Source organism: Pezoporus occidentalis, unplaced genomic scaffold (genome assembly GCF_034315485.1).
Source record: "Pezoporus occidentalis ecotype Australia unplaced genomic scaffold, CSIRO_AGI_Poc_V1 ctg133, whole genome shotgun sequence".
In the NCBI taxonomy this organism is placed as follows: Eukaryota; Metazoa; Chordata; class Aves; order Psittaciformes; family Psittacidae; genus Pezoporus; species Pezoporus occidentalis.
In genome coordinates, this window is record NW_026913136.1 from 3,742,355 (window position 1) to 3,768,608 (window position 26,254).

The 26,254-nt window shown below is 37.3% G+C and overlaps 1 protein-coding gene across 5 annotated transcripts in view; it reads left to right on the plus strand.

The window, feature by feature from the left end:
- PTPRD (protein tyrosine phosphatase receptor type D) overlaps positions 1–26,254 on the plus strand; it is a 1,311,464-nt gene that overhangs the window by 178,116 nt on the left and 1,107,094 nt on the right. The window lies entirely within an intron of this gene.

The following is a 26,254-nucleotide window of genomic DNA, read 5'->3' on the forward strand; positions in this document are numbered from 1 at the left end:
GAAGTTGAGCTGCACACAAATGCCAGCAGTTTATTATCTGTAAGAATCTTAATTCTTGCTTTTGTGAAAAAAAAATAAATAATCTCTAACTGTCCATTACCAAACAGAATTATTTTATGCCTACCCAGTTTCATGTTTGGATAACATAACCCTGTGGGGAAACAAGGAGTTAGACATTTATGCACAGGTATAAGAAAAAACCAACATTTATTGAAAAATAGAGACCATGTAACTGGGAGACAGTGTTTGTCTGCCATTGTAGGACCTGAAGGAATATGTGGAAGTTATGGAAAATTGTTCTTGCAAATGTCAGTGTAAGCTGAAGAACTGTTTGAATAATACCTACTGTAAACATTAGTACTGTGATAAATACAGTATTTTTAGTCCAACTTTGAGCTGATTGTTCAAGAGGTTAGAAATTAGACAGTAGCACTGTTTATATAGTTCCGAGTTTGTGTTTTGCTAACTCCAAAATACTTTTTTTTTCATTTGTACTTTAAATAATGCACTGTTTTATAGCTATACTTCTGATAGATTAGTAATCAGCTTTCACAGCATTCAGAGTTCTAACGTTGAGATACTGATACATGCTACATGATACAACTGTTTTTTAATTTAATTGCAAATAGGAAAAAAAAAGGAACTTTGACAGAATCTCTGTAAGGCATGTTGTATGTTTTACAATATGGAGATCTATTACCATGTGTTGTCTATTGAAGTTTAGGGTGTGGATAAATTTCCATTATGCAGTAGTCATTAGGGCAAGTTAGCAGCTTTTCACAAAAAGTCATCATCTTTGTGCATTGCTTAGTCATGAAAGCAATCCCTGTGCTAAACAATGCACCTGCTGCAGTATTTGGCAAACGGCCCTCTAATTTGGCAGGGTGTATAAGCCTTCCGTGCTGTGATCCCCTCTGTAGTGAGTGAAATTACACTGTGTAGTCATTATCACAGACTTAATATCCCTTATGTATTTTATAGTATAGAATAATTAGATCGTCAGTTCCAGAATTAAACCAGAAAGTGTTTGCGTGATTGGTTGTTAATTACAATAGTATCTTGTCTGAGGGGGGCAAGAGCAGGAGACACCTGAGTCAAACTGAATTTTTATGCTTTTAAATCCCCTTAGGATATTTTTTTTTTTTTCCCTCTTCAAATTAGAGCTAAGGTATCCTGAAAGCAGAATGGTCTACAAGAAGGAAAATCCTAAAACTAGGTTTGCTGAAAATAAATTTCACACAAATCTTTCTTTCCTTTTATTCAAATTCAAGTCAGACCTTCAAAATTATCTAAACTCAGAGCAGCAAAATATCAAATATGCAACTCAAATATAATCCATATGATTTCTATTTTTTATAACCAGTTAATCAGAGTTTCCTTTTAGGTTTCTTAACATAATCTTCAGCACTTTCTCCATAAGAGCATATGCATTTCAGTATGTTCTTATATACTTTCATTTATATTAACACTTTTTTCATAAATGCCAGATCTGTTTTAAATCATTGCTTATTTGTGCTGTATGTATGTAAGAAAATTTGTAACTATTGTTTTTATCCAATTTTAACATTTTTCAACACACAGTAAAGTAGGGAATTGAGATATGCTGGTCATACTTCTGCCAGTCTTGATTACTCCTCAGCAGAGTTGTATTTCCTAGGAATTTTATGCAATGGCTGGGATACCTTCAAATGAAGTATTGCAATAATTGGTAACTTCAAGGATTGCAATTTAGCAAATAAAGCTGAAAGCTGGAGGAGAGCATGACAGTCAATGAAGGAAAAATCCTGGGATGATGGAGATTGCAGTTCTTCCTCATAACTAGGTCCGCTTCTCTGATGTTACCTTTCACTGTGTTTTTCCTCTGAGCTAAATGAACATGCCAAAATCAGCTGGTGTTGCTGCATAGAAGCATTCAGAGTATATATCAAGAGGCAAAATGTTTTATCTTGATTTCTTTTCTGCGTGACAAACCCAATTTCTCCTACAGAACATCTACAAAGGAAAAATGAGCGCGAGTGACTAGAAGCGTTTTTTGTAATTTTTTTTTTTTTAGTGAAATCATCAATGACATTTGGAGACTTACACGTTTTCGTAGCTCAAGGCTTGTTTTCAGATATAATCTGTAGACTAGACCAAGCTGTAAGAACTCTTCTAGGAGATTAATTCCAACTCTGTTTTTTTTATGTTTGTGACCTTAATACAGTCCTTTTTATTTTTTTCTCCTACAAAAATATGTTCTGAATGGTATCACTTCCTTTTGCTCTTTATTGTTAGATTTTATGAGTCAAATGATTTCTCCTGATATCCAGATATGTAGAATATGCTGAGAAATTGTATTTTTAGCTTGAAAAATCAAGTATCATGCAGCACATGCTTGGTACAGAGTTGAGAATTACTTTGATCTTGCTCAATGTTTTCACTATATTAGCTACTATTTTCAAACATCTAGCATGATATATGCAATGTGAAAATATACTGCAGTATAAAGATTTCTTAGCAGACATAATTTTCTCAGATGAAAAAACCTAGACAGGTTTTACATATAAAAGAGATTACACTTTGTATGTACAGACTGTGTAACTTTCTCATCTAATCCTGTAGAGTTATTTTCTGTGCTTGAATACTTATTATGGGATATCAGGCCAACTGTTCTGGTTTAGCCTGCATGTTTCCTGTTAAAAGGTTTTCATACATCTTTGGGGAAACAGTAAAAGAAGGTTTGAAATTTTATAAAACTCATTAATTGAGATAAAAAATTTGTGGTTATTTATTTATTTATTTAGATTGACTGTCATTTCAATGCTCTGTAAACCAGTTCATCAGTTTCACATTATTTCAATTACAGAATAAAATAAATGGGACCTTCAGTCTCCCAGTTCATTCACTATCCTTTCTTTTCTTTCTTTTTTTTTTTAATTAAAAATGAGAATCTCAGGATACCTTGTATATTTTAATAGATCAGTTGTGTTGTAAATATGTATTTCGATACATATATTCTCAATATATACCTACAGTGCTTTCAGTTACTTTTACATTTTTGCTCTTTAAATCATTATCAGCAGACTTTCAATATTTATGTACTGTGAATTAGTTTGAATTCAAAATAATGTTTCTGTATTTCCTGGCAGTTACGTCTTTCCTCTAGGACATTAGAATTTTTCGGCTTATAAAAAAAAAAAATTAAAAAAAATAGAAAGCTTTCTTTACTAAAATATTTTCATTCTAGTTCATTTGTGCAGATGATTTATGTAATATTACCCTTTGTCAATATGCAGCATGCTCAGGAGCTGCACGGCAATTTTATAAATACATACATTTAGTTTCTGTCTGCTTTTATCTAACTTTGGATGCCGAAGACTGATCTGGGCCTCTCCAGAGTGCAGTTACCACCTTTCTGATGAAACATATAGTAATATGCATTACCTCAAGTGATTCTTTTATCACTCTGGAATTCCACAGGTATAACATCTCATATAGATTTTATAAATACTTTACACGCACCTTCTTCTAGTATATGGGTGTGTGTGTGTCAGTAGTACAACAGATCAGAGTTTAGGTTTAGTGAAGAGTATTACAAAACCGGATGTGATTGCTTGCTTTTTCAGCAAGTCATGATCCAGTAAAAAAGAAAAAAAAAAAAGCTAAATACTTGCAAAATTGTCTTTTTTTCTTCTGCGTTTTACTATACCAGAGAAGAATAGCATGTTCCATACATGCAGAGGATCAGTGAAACTCTTTTTTACATGTTTATTATCTCTTTCTCTGCAGTTGAAGAATGATTTCTTAGCTTTATAGAACGTGAAGTGGAAAGGAATACAAAGGACCGCCCTCTTACACACACACAAAAAAAGCCCAACACCCCAACAAACCACCAAACACTCAAAAATATTATATTTCTGTATAAATCTATGTTAGACTTGCACCTTAAAAACTTCATAGTCTGCCGGTTCTCAAGAAGATACACTAGAACAGAAGAGATTCAGAAAAGGGTGAGAAAGTCTCTCAAATTCATGGAACAACTCATGTTATCAGACCTACACTGGCTTTGGGTGCCAGATTTAAGGACATCATGTGAAACTAAGAGGTTGATGTTTCTTAAAACCAAATCTATCTATTTCATACAATAGTGAGGCCACAAGTAGAACATTTTATCACAAGATGCAGTGGACACAGAACATTTACGTGGCTTTCAAGGAAAACTGAAAGCTTTCTTAGAAGACAGATCTGCCAGGAGCGTGTAAGTAGACACAAAAACACATACAGGTAGAAAATCCTGAGCTGTAAAATGGCGGGGCTTGAGAGAACTCTCAGAGGAAGTGTAATATCATCTTGCTCTGTTCTTGCGCTTTTTCTGGACATCAGATTTACAGATGCTGAGGTTTTGATGCCACATAACCCTTCTAATTTGCAAGAGTTTATTTATTTGCAGAGGGAAGGCTTTTTTAAAAAAAGTATTTTTAAAAGGCAGACTAGAGAAACTTCAACTGTAAGCTATTCCTGCCTGTGTTTGCATATAGCTGTTTTGACATAATGTTGAGAGAAGCTGAATTTCTATGCAGTCACTTAACAGAAGGAAAACATTTAGGAAAAATATTTCTAAGATAAACAAGAAGTAAGCTGACTGCCTATACAGAACATTGTCATCAGGAATTTTGGCCCGTACTGTCCAAAAATAAGTATTCTCTTATGGAAAAAAATGGAATAAAATACTTTATCTGAGAAAAGTTCCCTTTGGACAATGATTCTTATCCAAAATGTTTTCCTTTATTATATACTAAGCAGGCTTTTGCAGTTATATCTTTTAGGAGTCTTTAGTTACCATGTAGTCAGTGGAGAGTCAGTAGAGTGCAAAGTGATGCAAAGCACATAACGTGGTCTTACTCACATACACATGAAGCAGAGTAAAAAGGCAGTGTTTCCCAAACTCAGGTGCACGTGTGTTAGACTCTATGCTGCTCATGCTTTCTTCTGGATGTTGAGGAGAAATTCTAAATTTTTTGAAAGTAACAAATTCTTCAACTGTGTGAAAACTAAGGAAGGTGATTCTCTGGTGCTCTGACCTCTTTATTTTGCCAATCTTAAAATTCCTCTGTCTCTGCCAACATTCATGAGGTTGGCAGCAGGCCAGTTTTATCAGGAGAGCACTAAATATTGAATATCAATACAGTGAGAACTTCTCCTCAAAACACAACAATCCTAAATTGCAATACCATGTCTGTACTAATCTTACATGTTAATGAACTTCTGTCTTTCCAATAAAGAAGTCAGAAGTAGCATATATCATGGTCCTTGTATTACCCTTAAAATGCGACTTTATAAGATGAACATAACAAAAAGAGGAGAAAACAATACACAGAAAAAGTAACTTTTATTTTTTTAAAGTATCTTTCTGCTTTTTCTTGTTTTATATTTTGATAGTAGGTTCTCAGGGTGATTAAATGGTGCAGTAAAACAGGACAGATAATTTTAAAAGTTAAAAGGATATCAGAATTGCTAACATTTAGGTATAAGTAATTATCACTAATTAAACAACCAAGTGCATATAATTAATTTATGCTGCTTTCAGAATCATTGTAAAGTGATTTTGAATTCTTGAGAAAAAATTACCCAATCAATCTTGAGAGTTACCTGGGGTAACAACTGTGTTGAAGTCCTTAATATTTTCACAAGAAGGAAATAGTGAACTCCATGCACTGTCCATACATTGCATTAGTATATTCCTACACAGAATGTGGGAAATTGGTGTCGTGGTTTAAACCCAGTCAGGTAATTCGTTCACTCACTTCCCCCCCTTTCTTGCCCTCCCCCTGCTCTCGGAGGGACGGAGAGGAGAATCAAAAAGAATGCAACTCCCACGGGTTGAGATAAGAACAGTTTAGTAACTAAGGTATAACACAAATCACTACTGCTACCACCAGTGATAATAATGATAAAGGAAATAACAAGGGAAGAGAATACAACACCTCAGCACCAGCCAACCGATAACTTGGCCCCCCCCAGCCCGACCAAGCACCGACCGATACCTCCTCCAACCCTGCCATCCCCCAGCCCTTCCGGCTAACTCCCAGTTACATCCTGGGCATGACGTGCTGTGGTATGGAATACCTCTTTGGTCAGTTTGGGTCAGGTGTCCTGTCTCTGCTTCCTCCTGGCTTCCCCTCCTCCCTGGCAGAGCATGAGGCTCACAAAGTCCTTGGCCAAACCAAAACATCCTTGTTATCAGCTCTGTTCCCGAGCTGAAAGTCAAAACACTGCACTGCACCAGCTACCAAGAAGGGGAAAAATGACTGCTACTGCTGAACCCAGGACAATTGGTTTGTTTATTCTTTTAAGTAGGAGTCATAGTTAATATGGAGAAGAATAATGTCTCTGATAATGGCCTCTACCATGTTTATCTGGAAAACAGGTATTTATGTGCTAAAGGTAGTAACTGACTTAAGCTCATATTTATTTGCAATGACAGGTTACTTCCACGTAGAAACAAGTGTGAGTATTTATACAGTAATTCTGTTTTATCAACATACTTTACCAAAGTTTATGAGCTCTGCTATGCTAGCCCTTGATAAATAACCCATGAATACTGGCATTAGCAGCTGGGGGCCAGCTCAGTACATTTAGGAATACCTGTTGCAGCTGATTGGGTTTCTCTGTTTACAAAGCACTGGTTCTCCTTTCCTCTGATGACTTTCTGAGTAGAAAATAGATCAAGGTAGAAGCAAGTTTAAATTATGAGTTCAGAGACAAGGCATTTATTTCTGAAACACTACCCAGTGCTGCTACTTCCCTCAGGTGCCCTGAGAGAAAGCCTGTTTCATTATGATCGTATACAATAACACACGTCGACTCTTTGAAGGGACCAGGTGCTTTAATAGTTTCTGTCAGTGCAAATTTCATAGAATCATAGAATCACAGAATGGTTTGTGTTGGAATGAACCTTAAAGCACATCTAGTTCCAACCCCCCTGCCATGAGCCAGGACACCTTCCACACCATCCAACCTGGTCTTGAACACTGCCAGGGATGGGGCAGCCACACCTTCTGTGAGCAACCTGTGCCAGTGTCTCACCATTTGCATGGTAAGGTTTTTCGTGTATCTAATCTAAATCTACTTTATTTCAGTTTAAAGCTATTTCCCCATGTCCTTATCACTGCTTTTTCTTCTAAAAAGCAGTTTATGTTGCTGTATATCATTTGGCTGAATCAAAGCCTGTGTTTTGGTTGTGTTTTGTTACCAACCCACTTGCAGGCTTTGCTTTGTGGAAAGAAAGAGTTATGAAGGATTGGTTCTCAGAACAATCAAAGTAGGAGAGGAATGTGAATACATAATGGCCTCTGGAAGACAAAAAGGGAGATTTTACTGAGGCAAAAGTCAACTGTATGATCATCCTTACATTCACTGTTGTTGCTAAGAAAACAGAGATGAAGTAATTCAGTTTACTTACTGACGTATATATCTGTCTGTCTTTGATAAAGAAACAGGTCAAAAAAGTAACTGATGGTATAAGTAGTTGGATGATGGTAGCTGAACTTACGAAACTGACATATGTGACGTAGGGGAAGGGAAAGGACATAGCTATGTAGAAACAACGCAGAATAGTAAAGTGACACTGAGAAGAGCTCTAGCGTGTTCTTTTCTCTCCTGTATTAACAAAGTAAGGAAGGTAAAATGATTAAAAAATCCTGTCCATCCTTCCCCTCAAAACCCATCACTAAACAAAATAAAAACAAAAGGAAAAAAAGTAAAGAAAAAAAATCTCAACCAACAAAATGCCACCCCCCAAAAAATAAAAAAATAAAGAAAAAATCAAACAAAAAAAAGACCTAAGTAAATAATCTGGAATTATGGAATTTAACATTGGAGTCCTTCTTCTTTTCTGTAATGGCATTCAGACCATTGCTTGGAGAATGAGTTACAACCTTTTACAGTCTGTGTCCTTGCTGGTGTGAATACTGCTACTGTTCTGAGTTTACACCCAGTCTGGAAGATCAATTTAAAACATCTGGTCTGTAATTTCCAATTTGTAATGTGGAGCTCCTGATGTTATTAGAAGGGATTTCCTTCTCCTCCTCTTCATGTCTGATTTTATTATCTGCAGCATGGGGTCTCTTCTCACTCTGATCTGTGCACACAGCTCCAATTACTGTTAATAGCATTTCCCAGAGTGGAGCAGAAGAAAATATACCACATAAGGTTAATTTCTACAACCTCAGATCCATATACTAAGTTGATGTACTGTAGGCGTTGCCACAGTATTTAAGACGTGCAGATTCCAAATGCTGAAATATGCTGACATCTTTGATTTGAGGGTTAATTTTTTTTTTTTAGTGTAGATGTTATTAATATTAGATTTTTTTTTTAACTGCCTTTCTAATTCCTTAAAGCTATTTAAAAGCTTTTCTCAAACTTGGCTGGCATTCTAGACAACAGTGAATTCTCACTATGCTCTGTCCCTGTTTCTTGTGAAATCCTGAGAACCCGAAACTCATGGGCTAGGAGGCAGTGCATATCAAAATATTAAGGTGTGACAGCTTTATGCTTAGTATGAAGTTTTTTTCTGGTTGTGACTTTGGATAGAGGGAATTAAGAAACAAAAGTCTTTTGAAAGTTCAAACATATAAACATTTTATAGAATTTTTTTTTTAATTGAAAACAGACTTTATTGCTTAGTCATTTAGAAATTACACCTCTGACTAGATGTAAAACTGAAGCACTTCCTTAAAGTTCTTAATTTTAAGCATCTTTAATTTCTTCCCCTTTCTCTAAGAGAATCAAAAATGCAGTAAACTCTGCAAACATTTAACCTGAATTTTGCTTATCTTTAAACAGAAGCAGTGCTGAACAGTCATAAAAAATTTATGTAGGTCCGCAGGTTACTAGAATAAAAATAAAGAAGTTAAAATACTGGAAGAAAGAAAGGAGAGGATTAATCACTGTGAATTGTTTTCCCAGTTTCTGCACTACTTATCCTGTCATCCTTTCTTCAATATGGATTGCATGTACAATGTGTCTTTGCAACACTGACGTACATGGCCTAAACATATAAATAAGAGAGAATTTTATGCTAATTTTATACTAAAAGAATTATTCATGTCAGTTTGTGCTTATGCATCAACAACATAGACACCAGAAGAAAGAAAATTACAGCCATTTGGTAAGACGTAATGAAAATACAAAATAGTCTATTCTCTCTTGTATTCCCTTTGTCCGTGACTGGCTAGTTTTCTATTTTAAGGAAAAAATATGGTTAATTGGCAATATTAATGAACAGTTTAAGGAAAAACTATTGCTCAAGAGAACTAAAGGCAATTAAATATTTTGCAGATTTTGATTCCTTCATGTTTGTTTACTTTTCTTTCTTCCTCCGGAAGGTTAGTCTGTGTATCTACCTAGAATAGTATGTAATGTTCCAATCTTTCTTTACCAAATTAGACAAATAGCAATTATTGCAGATTTTGTAGTTCTGCTGAGGTAGGAACTTGAAACTTTTGGATCTCTTGTCACTATTGCCAGCAGGCATATGACCAGTGGGACCTTAGCATCTGAGCTTTTACACTGATTATTCTGTTCCTTAAAACTAACAGTGTTAGTCCACAAATTAGCATACTTATCTAACGGAATGAGGTAAATAACAACAACTTTGGATAAAATGGTGCAATGCACAATGCTAGTTTGTTCACAAAAGATATTTTGGGAACGTTATGCTTAATTTCGTGTAGAAAGAAATAATACAACTTGTGAAATTTTTCTGAAGGCTTTCCTTGTAGTATATATGTCTTATTTGTACTTGGACTTGTTAGAGATTATCACTGAATGATTATTCTGTATTTTATGTCTGTTTCACATCACACTCTGTTTATGAGAACATAAGAACACTGACCTGGAAATGAATCTTTATGTGAACCTGTATGGGTCTGATGCATTGTCTGTTGCAGTTAATGCGATTACATATCCATACATAATTTTTGTCTAAAAGACAAGAAAGACTAACTAGATGGTAGGTAATATAATATTAACATATTTGTAATGTAGTCAATATTACAGCAAATAAAGACTTCTTTATGTGAGCTTCTGTGACTTCTGTGGTAAAAGAGAAAGACTTTTATTATAAAAATGTATAATTGTTGCATTCATAAAATGTGTAATTATGTGGTGAATTATGGAGATATATAAATATTGAGTATTATGGCATCAGTAATTTCTCTTTTTTTTAGCCCTGCCTTTGTTGTCACTGTTTCCAAAGTATAAGAAGGTTTTTAATAGGCAAAAAGAATATCTCTTTATATACCCAGCCAAAAATTTGTGATTATTATTTTGCTAGCAACCAGTATCTGCACATCTGATGTTTTGGGACATGGTCATGCATTTTGAGCATTAGTTCTAAATATTAGCCCTATATTATCCATGCATAAAACACCTATATTACTTGTAATGAACATTTTTTTTTCAGAATAGTTTAATTCATGCAGAAGATATATGTTCAAAAAGAGAAATTTGTTCCTGTTTCTTTAAGTCTCTTTTATTGATTTGAAAAAGGCACTGGGGACTTTGTATAATAAGGCTTCTAAACTGTTCATGGGATTACTTGATCACTCAAACTGTATTAAGAAGTCTGCTGAGGCTGTGAAAATGTATTTCCTTTTTACTGCTGTAATTGCTGGGAGATAAACAATTAGTATTCATTCCACTCTCCACTAGATCTGATCTCTATCCAAAAAGTGAATTGAAAATAAATCAATCTACTGTTTGCCCAAATAACAAGTAATAGCTAAACAAATTTAAGAAAATTTATAGTCGAGTATGTAACAACTGTTCAGAAGTGCTTTATATATGTCATGGTTTAAGCCCAGCCGGTAACTCAGAACCACACAGCCTCTCGCTCACTCCTCACCTTATTTCTCCCCCCTGCTCCCAGAGGGATGGGGAGGAGAATTGAAAGAATGTAGCTCCCATGGGTTGAGATAAGAACAGTCCAGTAACTAAGGTATAACACAAAACCACTACTGCTACCATCAATAATAGTAATCATGAGGGAAGTAACAAGGGAAGAGAATAAAACCACTCAACACCCACCAACTGATACCCAGCCCAACCTGAGTAGTGAGCTAGCCCTTCCAGGTAACTCCCCCCGGTTTATATAGTGGGCGTGACGTGCTGTGGTATGGAATACCCCTTTGGCTAGTTTCGGTCAGGTGTCCTGTCTCTACTTCCTCCTGGCTTCCCCTTCTCCCTGGCAGAGCATGAGACTCTGAAAGTCCTTGGTCAGAGTACACATTGCTTAGCAACAACTAAAAACATCAGTATTATCAGCGCTGTTCCCAGGCTGAAAGTCAAAACCACAGCACTGCACCAGCTACTAAGAAGGAGAAAAATGACTGCTACTGCTGAACCCTGGACAAGATATTACCTAAGAAATAGGATGAATTCAAAGTTAGAGCCCTAAATGCTCTCTTATAGTAGGCTTCCACTTTTCTTTTGTATAGTGGCTCAGCATAAATACCTTTTTGAAAGACTAGAATCCTGAAAGGAAACACTTTTTAACAAGTGGTGAGTGAACTTTTCTGTTCCAAAATGTCTTCTTAACTACAGTGCCTAGAAGACACTGAATTTTCCCTCGACAAAAATGTGTATTTTTTTGTATCAATGTACTGCTCAATGATCTGATAAAATCTTCTGTACTGTTAACATTTTGGGGAAATCTTTTGCAGAATATTGTGCTTTGCTTTTTCTTTGAATAATTTGTGGGCCAGATATGTATTGTTAACACAGATTATCCTTCAAAGGACTTTCAAAATAGCCAAGGCTAGTTAAAAGTCAGGTTAAAGTACTGTATTTTCCATATTGTGGTATGGAATATCCCTTTGGCTGGATCGAGTTGGGTGTCCTGTCTGCTCCCTCTTGGCATCTTGTGCCCCTTCTCACTGCCAGAGCATGAGAGACTGTAAAGTCCTAGCTCAGGATAAGCACTACAGAGCAACAATAGAAACATTGGTGTGTTGTCAGCATTGTTCTCAGAGTAAAGCCAAAACACAGCATTGCACCAGCTACTAGGAAGAAAACTCAATCCAGGCTGAAACCAGAAAGTGTTACTTGAAGTATGTTTGTCAAATCAGCTTAGAGTATGAAATAGTTTTCATAAAATGTCTCACTTGCTCTTTTGCTTGCCCCCTTCTTTAGCTAAAGTTACGAGATACTGGGCTGTGAGTAATACCAGCAAATGCAATTAATGTTTCTTCTGGAAACAGGGTGTAAAGTATGTTAGGAGTCATAGCTTTTTCCCCCAAATGCTCTATTTCCATATCATCTTGGATAGTCCATAGTAGTGTGCTCCTGTGATAGAAAGCTGGGTTTGCATAGTTGTATGTTCCTATAGCCATAATTAAAAAAAAACAACCTAGCATTTTGCAGATGGAAAAATGTTTTTAGATGCTCTCTGAAAGATTCTATGATTTTGAGCTAAAAAAATAATACAGCTCTATTTTTTTACTATTCAGATCTGCTCTGATTAGTTGAAAACATAGTGTGAAGATTCCTTTCACTTCCACCACAGATGTTTGCCATCATCTGAAAACACAGACCTCCTCTATAGCAGTTATCTAGTTATGACTTCCCACCTCCTTAACAATAACTGGTTAAACATTTGTTTCAGTGAGCTATCATGAGAGCTGAAATCAGATAAATTTATTTATTTTTTTTTAAATCTTTAGGACTAAGTTCCAGCTTTGAAATTAACATACTTTTTTAAAAATAATTTCATCCAAACAAGTATATTTATTGGTCAGCATGGTGCAATTTAAGTCTTGTTTGTTTTGGGTTTTTTGTTTTGTTGGGTTTTTTTGTTGTTTTTTTTTTTAATGTACCATGATACTGTTTTAACTGGTTGTGTTAAAGTAGCTATTGTAACTTGAATGCTGGAATAAATTCTTCTATACACTTTTATATCAATTTCTGAGTACATGGATAGGAATATAATAGAAAAGCACATGTAATCAACTACCACCGTGTAACATTAGGTTTAAAAAAATGAATAGATTGGGCCTTACTCTATCTCCTTTCCTGCCCTTATTCATCCTGTGTCTTACTCATGTTTTCGCCAAGAAAGCCTATTCCTATTTTACATGTTCAAACTAGCTTTTGTCCAGAAACGGTAACTCCTTGCTTGAAGCGCTGCCAATTACCTTGACACTGCAGGAGTGTTTTATCATTATATCAAATATTGAGATTTCTTTCAAAGAAAATACAAGTTTGAAACAGGCTCTTTTGAAGATTGGTATGGAGGCAGTATATGGAAAACTGATGTGGAAGGTGGCAACAAAAGGATTTTAAAATTTTTAAGCGATAAAGACTCTTTATGTTGCATGTTGGCACACCCTGTTTCTTTCCCTGATTCTCATCAGGAAACACTTTATTCACTGCCCTGTTTATTATTTTATCATTGGATTACCTGTTCCCTTCCTCATTTCATGTTGAATAGTCTGTTTTGCTGAAAACATGGGAAGCTCTTCTACCTGAAACTTATTACCTCATTCTTAGGAAACTATACCTATCTCTTGCTTCCAAATCACTGAAAATGACTTGTGATTTCAACAGTTAGGAGTGAACCCTGCATAAATATTTCAAAGTAAAAGAAAATAATTATAGTACTTATCACACTTTATTAACCAGTAATATTTGATAGAAGTAACAACAATGTATCTCTTCCAAATTGCAGTCTCATGTCTAGCTTTATTAACTTTTTCATATTCCTAAATGTCAGTTGCCAGAAGCTAAAACTGTATTGCCAGAAGGTAAAATAGTATGTCAGGAAAAAATAACTGTCCGTGTTTCTTTTCCTTTATGCAACCCCTAGCAAGTGGTATGCTGTGGATCTGTCCAAGCTAGCTTACATGTCCATACGTTTTACGTTCACAGTGACTTGAAGAACTGCGGTATATTTTGAGACTGAAACATGTTATTTGTATGTGTTTTGTTAAACCCTTAGCAATATATTGAGCTTCAATGTAGGAAAATTTGTTGGGGGCTGTTTGATGGATGAGAAGTTGTCTGGGTGGTCACACCCAGAGGGTAATGGTCAATGTCTCAATGCCTGGGTGGACACCAGTGACAAGTAGTGTTCCTCAGGGCTCCCTCTTTATTTGGACCAGTACTTTTCAATATCTTAATCAGCAGCAAAGAGCGTGTGATTGAGTGTGCTGTCAGCAAGTTTGCAGATGACACCAAGCTGAGTAGTTCACACTACTGGAGGGAAGGGATGCCAACCACAGGGACTTGAACAAGCTCCTGAAGTAGGTCCATGTGAACCTCATGAATCATAGAAGTTCAACAAGGTGAAGTGCAAGTTCCTGCACCTGGGCTGGGGCAACCCCCAGTATCAGTACAGACTGAAGGATGAATGGATTGAGAGTACCCCTGAGGAGAAGGACTTGGGGGTACTGGTGTATAAAGGATTGGACATGACCCAATGCCAGCTGTATCTTGGGCTTCATTCAAAGGAGTGTGGCAGCTGGTCAAGGGAGTTGATTCTGTCCCTCCACTCTAGTGGGACCCTACCTGGAGTGCTGTGTCCAGCTCTGGAGTCCTCAATACAGGAAGGACGTGGACCTGTTGAAGAGGGTCCAGAGGACCACAGTAATGACCAGCTGGCTGGAGCACCTCTCCTGTGAGGAAAGGCTGAGAGAGTTGGGGTTGTTCCGCCTGGAAAAGAGAAAGCTCAGGGGAGACTTTATTGCAGCCTTTCAGTACTTAAAATGGGCCCATAAGAAGGATGGGGAGAGACTTTTTAGCAGAGTCTGTTGTGACAGGATGACAGGTGATGGTTTGAAACTAAAAGAGGAGATTCAGGCTGGATGTGAGGAAAAAGTTCTTTACAATGAGGGTGGTAAAATAGTGTCACAGGTTGCTCAGAGAGGTGGTGGGTGCACCATTCCTGGAGACATTCAAGGCTAGGCTGGATGTGGTTCTGGGCAACCTTATCTAGTTGAAGATGTCCCCACTCACTGCAGGAAGGGGTTGGATTAGATGACCAAGGTCATCTAGTTGAAGGTCCCTTCCAACCCAAACCGTAGTATGATTCTGTGAAGGTCCACATGATAAATAACAAATGTTGATGACCAATGTATTGCAACAATTAAAATCATACATAGTGTTTCACAGAACAGGATGATCACAGAAACAGAATTATTGAGGTTGGAAGGGACCTTTGGAGGTCATCTTGTACAACCTCCCTGCTAAAGCAGAGTCACCTACAGGAAGTAGTCCAGCTACTGACTATCTCAAAGGATGGAAACTTTACAGTCATTCTGGGCAACCTGTGCAAATGCTTAGTCACTTTCACTGTGAGAAAGTGTCTTCTGATGTTCAGATGGAAGTTTTTGTGTTCCAGTTTGTGCTCATTGCCTCTTGTCCTGTCACTGGGCATAAATGAAAAGAGCCTGGCTCTATTTTCTTTACACCTTCCCTTCATATATTTGCTCACATTCAGTTGATCACCCTGAGCCTTTCCTTCTCCAAGCTGAACAGTCCCTGTTCTCTCAGCCTTTCTCCAAATGAGACTCTCTCCGGCCCTTAAGCCAGGGTCAGGTAGCTCCACCTCTCTTGTATTGAGGAGCCCAAAAGTGGATAGAGTACTCCAGCTGTGGCCCCACCAGTGCTAAGCAGAGGGGAAGGCCAACCTCCCTTGACCTGCTGGAAACACTCCATGGAATGGAGGAAGGAAGCTGTTGGCCTTCTTTGTGGCTAGGGTTTGTGCTGTCCTTCAGTTCTCAGGCACCCCTCCCAGTTGCCCTGACTGTTCAGAAATTACAGTGGCCTTAGAGTGATGTCAGGTAGCTCATCAGTGCATCCCTCAGGGCCCACAGATTTATGACTATCCAGTTTGTTCCAGTATTTCCTAAGCTGACCCTCTTCAACAAAATGTAAGTCAGCCTTGCTCTAGGCTTTTTGCCTGATCTCCAAGGTCTTGTAACACTACTGAACACCGGTGTTCAGTATCTCAGCCTTTGTTTAATCTGGTGTTTCATTCAGATTATTTTGGTGCTTTATCAAAAACAATAAATTTAATTGAGGTTTCTCCCCTATGATAAATACAATGTCATAATTCAAAATATGAATAAAAAACAAGTTAAAAATATCTTTGGGTTGATATAATTTTTAAAGAATAAAAAAGTGTGAAGAACATTTTTTTTTCCCTTTTAGAAGGGGAAGAATGCTTTCTACTATCCTTATTTTCAAGCTTTTTTGCCAGTTCCAGAGGATTTTACTGACCTAAGTCTTAGTAAAGTTAAAACTCTTTTCTCTTTCGTGTGCTGCTAGGGTAAGCAATTCACACCTTTATAATCTGAAAGTCATGGGATACTTTTTCACAGTTTCAACCTCAGTTGTAAATAACAGTTCTGGTTTTGTGAATATCAGTTTAAACTGGTAAATTCTATAATTTAGTAGTCTTTCATTCCAAGCTGTATAACCTCCAATTAAAGCAAAAGGCATGTCATGTGGCCTTTATGTTTTAAAATAACATGGATTTTTGAATATTTTATGGTCTTCAAAATCTATTAACATGTTAAAATAAAAAAAAGAATTACAAGGGGGTATGGAATAACACAATAGATGCACTATAAAATGTGTTAATTAAGCAATTAAGTGAGTTATGTTAGCTTCACTGGTATTTTTCAATTTACCTTAATTTTTCAACTACTTAAACTGAAGTGCAGACTACTATTAATTCACAGCTTCCATTAATCGGAATGCAATTTAAGTTACATGAGAAAAATTAATTCAGTTGCAGAATGTAAAAATGCATGAAGAGTAAGTATACTAGATCATGTTAAGTCCTGTTTCTTATCGTAAGGGTTAAAGCTATACTATCCTGTTCTAAAGAAATAAAAATGGACATGGATATGAAACTCTGAGCATTTAATGTAAATTTTTATCTTTTTTTTTTAAATTAAACATTTTCAGTTGAATATCACATTGTGTATTAGTTCTTCTTATGTATCTACACATGCACGAATAATTCAAGACAGTTTCTTGTTTGTTTGTTTTTTTTTCTCACCTATAAAATGCAGGGGTTTCATACCATCTTACTTTAATAAAACTTTTAAATATATGTACATATCATTGAGGTAAAATTTCCCAAAGTAATTCAGTTAGCAGCAGGAAATAAGCAGCACTATATTTTGAAACATATCTGCATTTCTTGATTTTTCTGAAAAAGTACATTTGTGAGCTTAGGTATTGTATTGAAAAATGTCCTAAGTTCCTTAAGTACTTAAGACTTCAAAAAATCAATTCCATTTCTAATTCATAATTTATTACTTTGAACTATTGCCTTCTGCCTTCTGGGAATCTCAAAACCAGTGTCCCAGACTTGCAAGTAGAGCTGAGCTAAACTTAGCACTCAAATTACAGAATCCTTAACCATTTTTTGTCTCATTACTGCCTGTCTGAGAGAGTATATAAGTGAAATAAAATATACTATGTTTAAGTAATTTACATACATTTTAATGTATATGCTAACCTTTTCTGAGTAGTATTTTATTTCCTTTATTTTTCTTGTTTTTGTAATTGTTTGGCAAACAACTGATAGAGTGAATGCAATTGAAGAATGTAAAAATGCATGAAGAATAAAGATACTAGATCACGTTATGTCCCCTTTTTATCATATGGGGTTAAAGCTGTGGTATCCTTTTCAAAGGGAGAAAAATGGGCCTCAACATGAAACTTTGTGGTTTTAATGCAAATCCTTACTATCAGAGGTATCAGAGTAGTCATACAAGATCTAAATCTGATTTTAAAATAATGAACATTTGCTGCTTAATGACTCTGTTGTAGGAATCCAATGAATGCCAAAGGTTCGAGTAAACTGTATGAAAGATTCATGTTTCATCAAATTATGACATTTGTTATGTCCTTCTCTCCAGGAAAAGATGACAATAACTGTTGCTGTGCTGACTAGCAGCTAAGCCTTAAGAACAAATCCTTAATTTCTTCCCTCCGTTCCGGTTCCCTATCATCCCCTCTACTCCCCTCCTCTCCTCTTCCCTTTCTTTTCCTTTCCTTCCCTTCCCCTCCCCGCCCCTCCCTTTCCCACCTCTCTTTTCTTTCATTAAACTGAATTACGAAAATACTTCAGACCTCAATAATTTTATCTTTAAAAATGAATACCATTTCCATAAAGGTCAGTTCTAAGATTTAATCTGTGGGGGTTGATTCCTTAAAACAATTAACTTCGTTGCAGCAAAATGCATCCTGCATTAGTGCAGGATCATACGCAGATGGATCCATTGAGAGAAGCCTATCTGGCATATCTCCCATGCAGCACCAACGCATCTAAAGGAAAATTAAACTTACTATCCATATTCTTATTCTGTCTTGTTAAAGCAGTTATTTTCTTAGCCATTTATTGTTAGGCCTTTCTTGCTAAAATCTAGAGACAACCCTGTACCACTTTTCTCGCCTGTTTACCTAATCCTGTCCTTGAGGGTGTAGAGCATGTATCAAATGTGAGGACATCATATAATGCACTAGAATTTAATACAGGTACAAGCTGAATTAAACAAAAGTAATATACAGATTTTGTATTTAATAAATTATTTTGACGCAATGAATGAATTCTTATCAGAGCATAAACATGCTGTTTCTGTTGTGTAGTTCTGATTACTTGCTATTTTGTTTAAAGACAATGTGAAATGTGTCATCAAATTATTTATATGTTTTTAAAAATTATACAGCTTTATAGTTTCCATATCTTTGAATTCTCCTTAATTCGCTCACATCTTTCATTAAGTCTAGAACTAGAAAAGATATGTAAGATGCAGTAATACTGCCCAGTCTGATGTCTGGAAGAAGGATACTATTGAAATCCTCTAACCTATGTACCTATTAAAAATTACTTTTCCACAAATAAATCAAAAAGTTATTATATATATATCAAAATACATTTTGAATTAAAAATTACTATTGGTAGGATGAAATAATAACAGTAGTTTCCAAAGTGGGAGTGGACTTGTAGCATAAGATCACTGACAAATCTTCAGATAGCCCCATGGATCAACTTTTCTCTTTCATCTTTGAATAATGTGCAAAAAGATGTTTAAATATTTCTGAAATTTCTTTCTTACCAATTTCAGGAGGTTTTTGGCTGCGTAAGGTAAAATACGCTCTTTGCACTAGTATGTATATCATTGCAGAAACATTGCACAACTGTAATGAACATGAAAGGGCTTGAATTTGGGATATCCTGGGACCTTCTACTTTATCTATTCCAGTCAATACCAGACTACCAATCAGTTACTTATTACAGAATGTGGGATACAGAATATTGCTTGCATTTTGACTTAATGTTAAGTACATCAGGATGAGGCCTGAATGCAGAAGGCACAGTCCCAAATCTCAACAGACAAAAAACCCCAGTGTAACCAGTATGTGAAACCAGTAGCAATAACAGGAAGATCTGATCTTTCATTGGTTCTCTCATGCAGAGAGACCAAAGTATCCTTTTAGTTCTAGTCCTGATAGTGACTCTTTGAGTCTCTGCTTTATTTTTGCTTGTGGTAGAATGACTCTGATAATGGAATATCTGCCTATACTAGTTATTGTAGCATTCATTATTCAAACTGAAAGAAACACATTAAAAGATGTGACTTTGTGTAAAACCTGTGTTAAATATTTTGGTTTTTGTTTTATTTTACTGCTTGCTTATTTTTTTACTTTTATCATTTTTCCCTACATTGCCAATTCAGCCATCCTTCTTTCTAATCTTGCGTGTCTTTGGACACAACAACTATATATACTTCTGGGGTTATCATAGAAACATGACAGGCTAAATTAGCATGCTTTGACTCATAAACAAAATACATAAAACACTTCCTGATGGCCATATTTTCTTTGTTCTGTTCATCTCAAAGTGACCTATTTCCTGTTGCACTAATTGGAAAGCTTGAAGGTCTGATAACTTCATTTCTGCATTGTGTACGAAGTTATCAGAGAAGTTCAAGGTGTTGGACCAGGAAAATGGCTTAATTCTTCAGTCATTTTTTAACTCCTGGGTCAATTTATAAATAAGGTAAAAGCATAGAACTCTGGATGTGATAAGCAAACTGTAAGTGCAAATATGGTATGAGGCTTGAGGGTGTACTTCAGGTAGAAGGCAGTGAAGAAACAACAACAAAAAAAAGATTGAACACATTTTAGTACTCTTTAAGTTGATTAGAAAACAAAATATGAGAGCCTGCAGTATGATGGAATATTTTCCTCAGAATCCTAAATAATTCTAGTTCTTCTGTTTAGTTAAAATCAGTTTCAACAAAAGTAACAAACATTGTTTAAACATCCCCCCCCCCCCTTTTTTTTTAGGACGTTATTTTTTCCATGTTATATTATACTCATGGGGTAAGCCTGTAGTTGCTAAAGTATTTGGCCAAGCTTATTTGTGAATTATCTAGACAAAACTGATGGAGACTTGCCATATCATAGAAACGTAGAATTGTAAAAGTCAGGGGGGAAGCGACCATCTTATTCCAACTAGCCTGCCATAGGCAGGGATACCTTCTACTAACCCAGGTTGCTCAAAGCCCTGTCCAATTTGTCCTGGAACATTTCCAGGGATGGGGCAGCCACAACTTCTCTGAGCAATCTGTGCCAGTGTCTCACTACTCTTACAGTAAAGCTCTTGTATCTAATCTAAATCTACCCTGTTTCAGTTTAAAGCCATTACCCTTTGTCCTATTACTACATGCCCATATAAAAAGTCCCTCTCCAGATTTGTTGTAGGCCCTCTTTAGGTACTGGAAGGCTGCTAGAAGGTCCCCCTGAGCCTTCTCTTGGATGAACAACCCCAGCTCCCTCAGTCTGTGTTCATAGGAAATGCTTCATCCTTCTCTGATCTTCATGACTTCCTCTGTACTTGCCCAAGCAGGTCCATATCGCTCTTGTGTTGGGGACCCCACAGGTTGATGCAGCACTCCAGATGGGGTCTCACAAGAGCAGAGTGGAGGGAGAGAAGCACCTCCCTTGACCTCCTGTTATGCGTCTTTTGAAACAGCCCAGTATAGGGTTAGCTTTCTGATCTGCAGGCACACACTGCTGGCTCATATTGAGGTTCTCGTCCAGAGAGGGCTGCTCTCAGTCCATTCTCCGCCCAGCTTGTATTTGTGCTTGGGATTGTCCTGACCCATATACAGGACCTTGCACTCTGCCTTGTTGAACTTCATGAGGGTTAGCAATGGCCAAGCTCTTGACTCTATAAAGGTCCCTCAGGATCCCTTCCCTCCAGTGTATCAACCACACCACACAGCTTGTGGTGTTGTTGGCAGACTTGCTGAGTGTGCCTTAATCCCGCTGTCCATGTCACTGATAAAGATGTTTTACAGAGATGGTCCCAATACTGAAGCACGAGGAACACCACTTATCATTGGTGTCCACTTGGACACTGAGCCGTTGACCACGATTCTTTGAGTGTGACCTTCCAGCCAATTCCTAATCCACCGAGTAGTCCATCTGTCAAATCTATGCCTCTCCAATTTAGAGACAAGAATGCCGTGCAGGACAACGTAAAATGCTGTGCAGAGGTCCAAGTAGATGACTTCAGCTGCTCTGCTGTTGTCCACCAGTGCTGTAGAAAGCCAATGTTGTAGAAGGCCACCAAATTTGTGTCACAATTTACTGTTAGTGGAGCCATGCTGTGTGTCACCAATCACCCCCTAATTAATCCTTAGCATTTGTTTCCAGGAGGATCTGCTCCATCATCTTGAAGAGCACTGAGATGATATTCACTGGCTTGTAGTTCCCTGGGTCTTCCTTTTCATTTTTTAAAAATGGGTGTTATATTTCATCTTTTCCAGTCAGTGGGAACTTCAGTGGTCTGCCATGACTTCACAAATATGATGGGTAGTGCCTCAGCCACTTTATCCACCATTTCCGTCAGGACCCATGGTTGCATCTTATCAGGTCTCATGATAAGAGGACCATGATCAGGTGCACCTTCAGGTTCCTTAGATGATCTCAAACCTCTCCTACAGCAGGTGGTTCTTCATTCTCCCAGTCCATGGTCTGTGACTTGGGTTACATAGCTGGAAAAAAGTGAGGCAAAATAATCATTGACTAGTCTTCTCCATGTTCCACGTAACCAGGTCTCCTGTTTCTTTCCAGAGATGGCCCACACTTTGTCTTGTCTTTCTTTTATCCCCCAGTGTACCTCTAGAAGTTTTTCTTGTTGGCTTTAATGTCCTTGGCCATGTTCAGAGCCTTTCTAGCCTGATCCCTGGGTACCTTGGTAATTTCTCTGTATTCCTCATAGGCTGCCTGTCCCTGCTTCCAGAAGCTGCTTGTTTATCCATGCAGACCTCATGGCATTTTTGCCTGACTTACTCTTCTTTGGGATGCATCTCTCCTGAGTTTGGTGGAGGTGCTCCTTGAATATTAACTAGCTTTCTTGAGCCCCTCTTCCCTCTAGGACATTATGCCATGGTGCTCTACCAAGCAGATACCTGAAGAGGTCCAAAGTCTGCTCTCCTGAAATCCAGGGTAGCAAGCTTGTTGTGCACCCCCCTCACTACCCTAACAATATGGTACTCCTCCATTTCACGATCACTGTAGCCAAGGCTGCTGTCAACCTTCACATTCACACCCAGCACCTCCCTATTGGTGAGGACAAGTTAAATAGCACCTCTCTTCACTGGCTTCTCTCTCACTTGAAGATGCAAGTTGTCATCAGTGCATTCCAGGAATCTTCCTGCATTGTGCTATGTTGTCCCTCAGTACGTATGAGTGTGGTTGAAGTTTCCCAGGAGGAAAGGGCTTATGAACACAAGGCCACAGCTATCTGTCTGTAGAAGGCCTCATGCGCACAGTCTTCCTGGTCAGGCAGCTATGTCCCCTGTCCATACCCTCCTTTTAATCCTAAACCATTAAATCTCCGTCAGCTCCTCTTTCATCCCCAGGAAGTGCTCCTTGCGCTCCAGCTGGTTACTGACCAGAGAGCAGTGCCGCCTCCTCATATTGCCTGCCTGTCTTTTCTGATGAGCCTGAAAGCTTCCATTCCAACACTCCAGTCATACGAGCTATATTGTATTGAAACGTCTTTTTTTTTTTTTCTCATGTTTTACGCAGTTACATTCAAGAGCGATTCTTTTTGTATATTCCAGTTTGGCCTAGAGTAACTGCTTACCTAAGCACAGGGCTACTACATGAAGTGAATGCTAATGCCCCTTGTGCCCTTTTAAAGAAAATTCAAAGAATAATTGTCATCCTGAATTTTATTCTATCTTTGTGCTTCTTTGGGAATGAAATTCCTAGATACATGCCTTGAAATTTTGCACATTGCATGTAATAAGGAAATACATTTCCCCCCCCCCCTAATCTTACTGTGAATATAGCTATCTTTATGTAGTTCTATATTGCCCTTCTGTGCATTCCAGAGCAGGTGCTGTCAACCTTTTTTCAGTAGAGGGATGAGAGGCAGAATGGGAACAGGAAATTTGTTTTACTTTGTGACCTGAACCAGGACTTGAAGGAGCCCACATGCCCAAAGCCGGGAAAGAAATGAGTGTAATTTATTGAGCAAACCTTCTCAAGTGCAACCCTGAATACAAGCATTATTCTGTCTTGTATATTTGACCAGATACCATTAAAGCATTTGCTTAATTTACAGAATGTAATTAAAAACTAAGTCTTTGAAATGCTATTCTTAGCTTATACCAAAACTTCTGAAAGAATGTTTTGTATCAGAAAATTCTATATAAACAGATATGCTGGTATGTGAGTTACAAAGAAGTGGTATCACAACAATCTCTGTGTTTTGTTTGATAATATATGATGTATGTTTATTTTCTTGTGTATTCTCAAATTTTTCAACCACAAGAGTTACTGTTAAACCAGTGCTTAAAGCTAAAAGAACAAAGAATATGGTGAAGTCTTGAGAATGTTTGTTAGAGCTTGCTGATCTTGAATTAGGTTTCACGAGCGAGAATTTTAGACCAGCTTTCCTTTTGTGCAGCTATTGATTTAACATACCCCATAGTTTGTCAGAAACACTTTTTGATCATATAATTTTAAGAATGACACTTAGCCAATGTATTTCCCCATTTCAAATACAATTAGTTGTTATTACGTGTAAATCTGACTTAGACACAGATGCTGCATTTGTAAAGGAAGTTCTGTGTAGCTGGAAAGAGTATTTTATCAGGTTATTTTTAAAAATAGCTTTTATATATATATGCATTTTCGAAAGTTACAGCTCAGCTGATTCTTTTTTCTTCTTTAATTAAACAAAAGGTGTTAGATACACCATAGCATAATTGCTTGCTTGCCCTGTGCATTTTGTGAAATAACTCATTATTTATGTTAAAATGAGTACAAACAAGCATACAGAAATAGCAGACCTCAAATATTTTGTCATTACCTTTTTACCCATCAAGGATTAGAGAACATGTTATAATTTTGTTACTGTATAAAATAAGAATTTACATGAAAAATACTGATTACCACAATGTGCTACTGAAAAAAAAAAAAGAAGAAAAGCAATGCACTTTGTCACCCTTAGCAAGTAATGTAACTACATGCAACAGGGAATGACTTTCAAACATTTATGCATATCGTTAGCAGTACTGTTACAGATTCTTGCAGATGGAATTGATGCATCTTCCTTAAATGGAATTATTTGTGACAGTTATGTTGAGTATATGCAGAAATGGATACTCTGGGAAGTAGTCACAGAGACCAGTTTTAGGTGTATAAGATTATTCTTTCCAAATCCTGGAGCGGGGCACCTCAAAGCGCTCAGCTAGGGTTCTTCCTCTGATATCATCCTCCAGAAGAGCCTGTATTTCTGTCAGCATTAGCAGAGATCAGCCTTACAGGTACGTTATCTGTACTTTATGGATAACCTATCTGAATACCCTCAGAGGGAGCATAGAGCAAGGTGTGCACTCCTCGTATGCAGGTAACATCCTCTGACTGGTTCCATTGTAAGTCAGACTGGCACAAAGCTTTGCTAAATTGATTGATCTAATGGACTGGAAGGGAAGTCACTTTTCTTAAATACTGTCCCTTCCTAACATAGACCCCACATTTTTGATGCAAAACCCTAGTTTTCCGAGGTTTGGATAAATCTGGGCTACTCCTGTTTGGAACAGGCAGCGCTAAGTCTCTTGTGGTGTTTGTACTGTGGCTGTAGAACTGCCAGTGGAAGCTGGAATTTAGGACGTCTTCCACTTTTTCAGGGGTTACTGACCTGATCGCTGGGACAATCCCAAATTATTTCCTTTTACTCCTTTATTTTTTGTCTTTATTTTTATTTGTGGCAAACCAGTGATGCTATGTTATTTAATTTCTTTTTCAAATTCTAAAATAAATTCAGTTATAAAAGAAAAACACAAGATGATTAGTGAATTGATAATTTATCAGTGCCATCTAGTGTACACAGCTACAAACCCAAGCATTACAATTACTGCTTCTGTCCTGACTAAGTCCATAAGGTGTCACGGCAAGTGGAGTTCTAAATGCTTGTCTTTGGTATTAGTCTCTCTTCAGCAAATACTTCTCAGCTAAACATTTTATCAAGAGGTTTCAAAGTAGTCTTGTGGAGAGTGAGTAGTTATTAGAATAGGGTTTGGAAGCCTTAGGTTGCATTTTAAATATCAGTAATAACTTTATTGGGTTCCTAAGAAAGCAGTGAAGATAAATAGCTGTATTATTAACATAGAATCATAGAATAATTAGGGCTGGAAAGGACCTGAAGATCATCTAGTTCCACGCTCCCTAGACCATGTTGCACAAGGCTCTATCCAGCTTGGACTTCAACACTGCCAGGGGTGAAGCATTTACCACTTCTTTGGGCAATCTGTTACAGTGCTTCACCACCCTCATAGTAAAGAACTTCTTTCTTATAGGTAACCTGATCTTTGCCTCTTTACGTTTAAAACCATTTCCCCTTGTCCTGTTGCTGCAGTCCCTGATGAAGAGTCCATCTCCAGCATCCTTGTAGCCCCCCTTCAGATATTGGAAAGGTGCTATGAGGTCACCATTCAGCCTTCTCTTCTCCAGGCTCCCCAACTTTCTTGGCCTGTCTTCATATGGGAGGTGCTCCAGCCTCCTTATCATCCTCATGGCCCTCCTCTGGATGTGATGCAACAGCTCCATGTCCTTCTTACGTTGAGGACACCAGAACTGCAGAGTACGCATCTTCTGATACACCTTAATAATACGAGTTATCCAGTCATTCACACTTTGTAAGGAGGGGAAAGAAAGCTACTGAAAATGA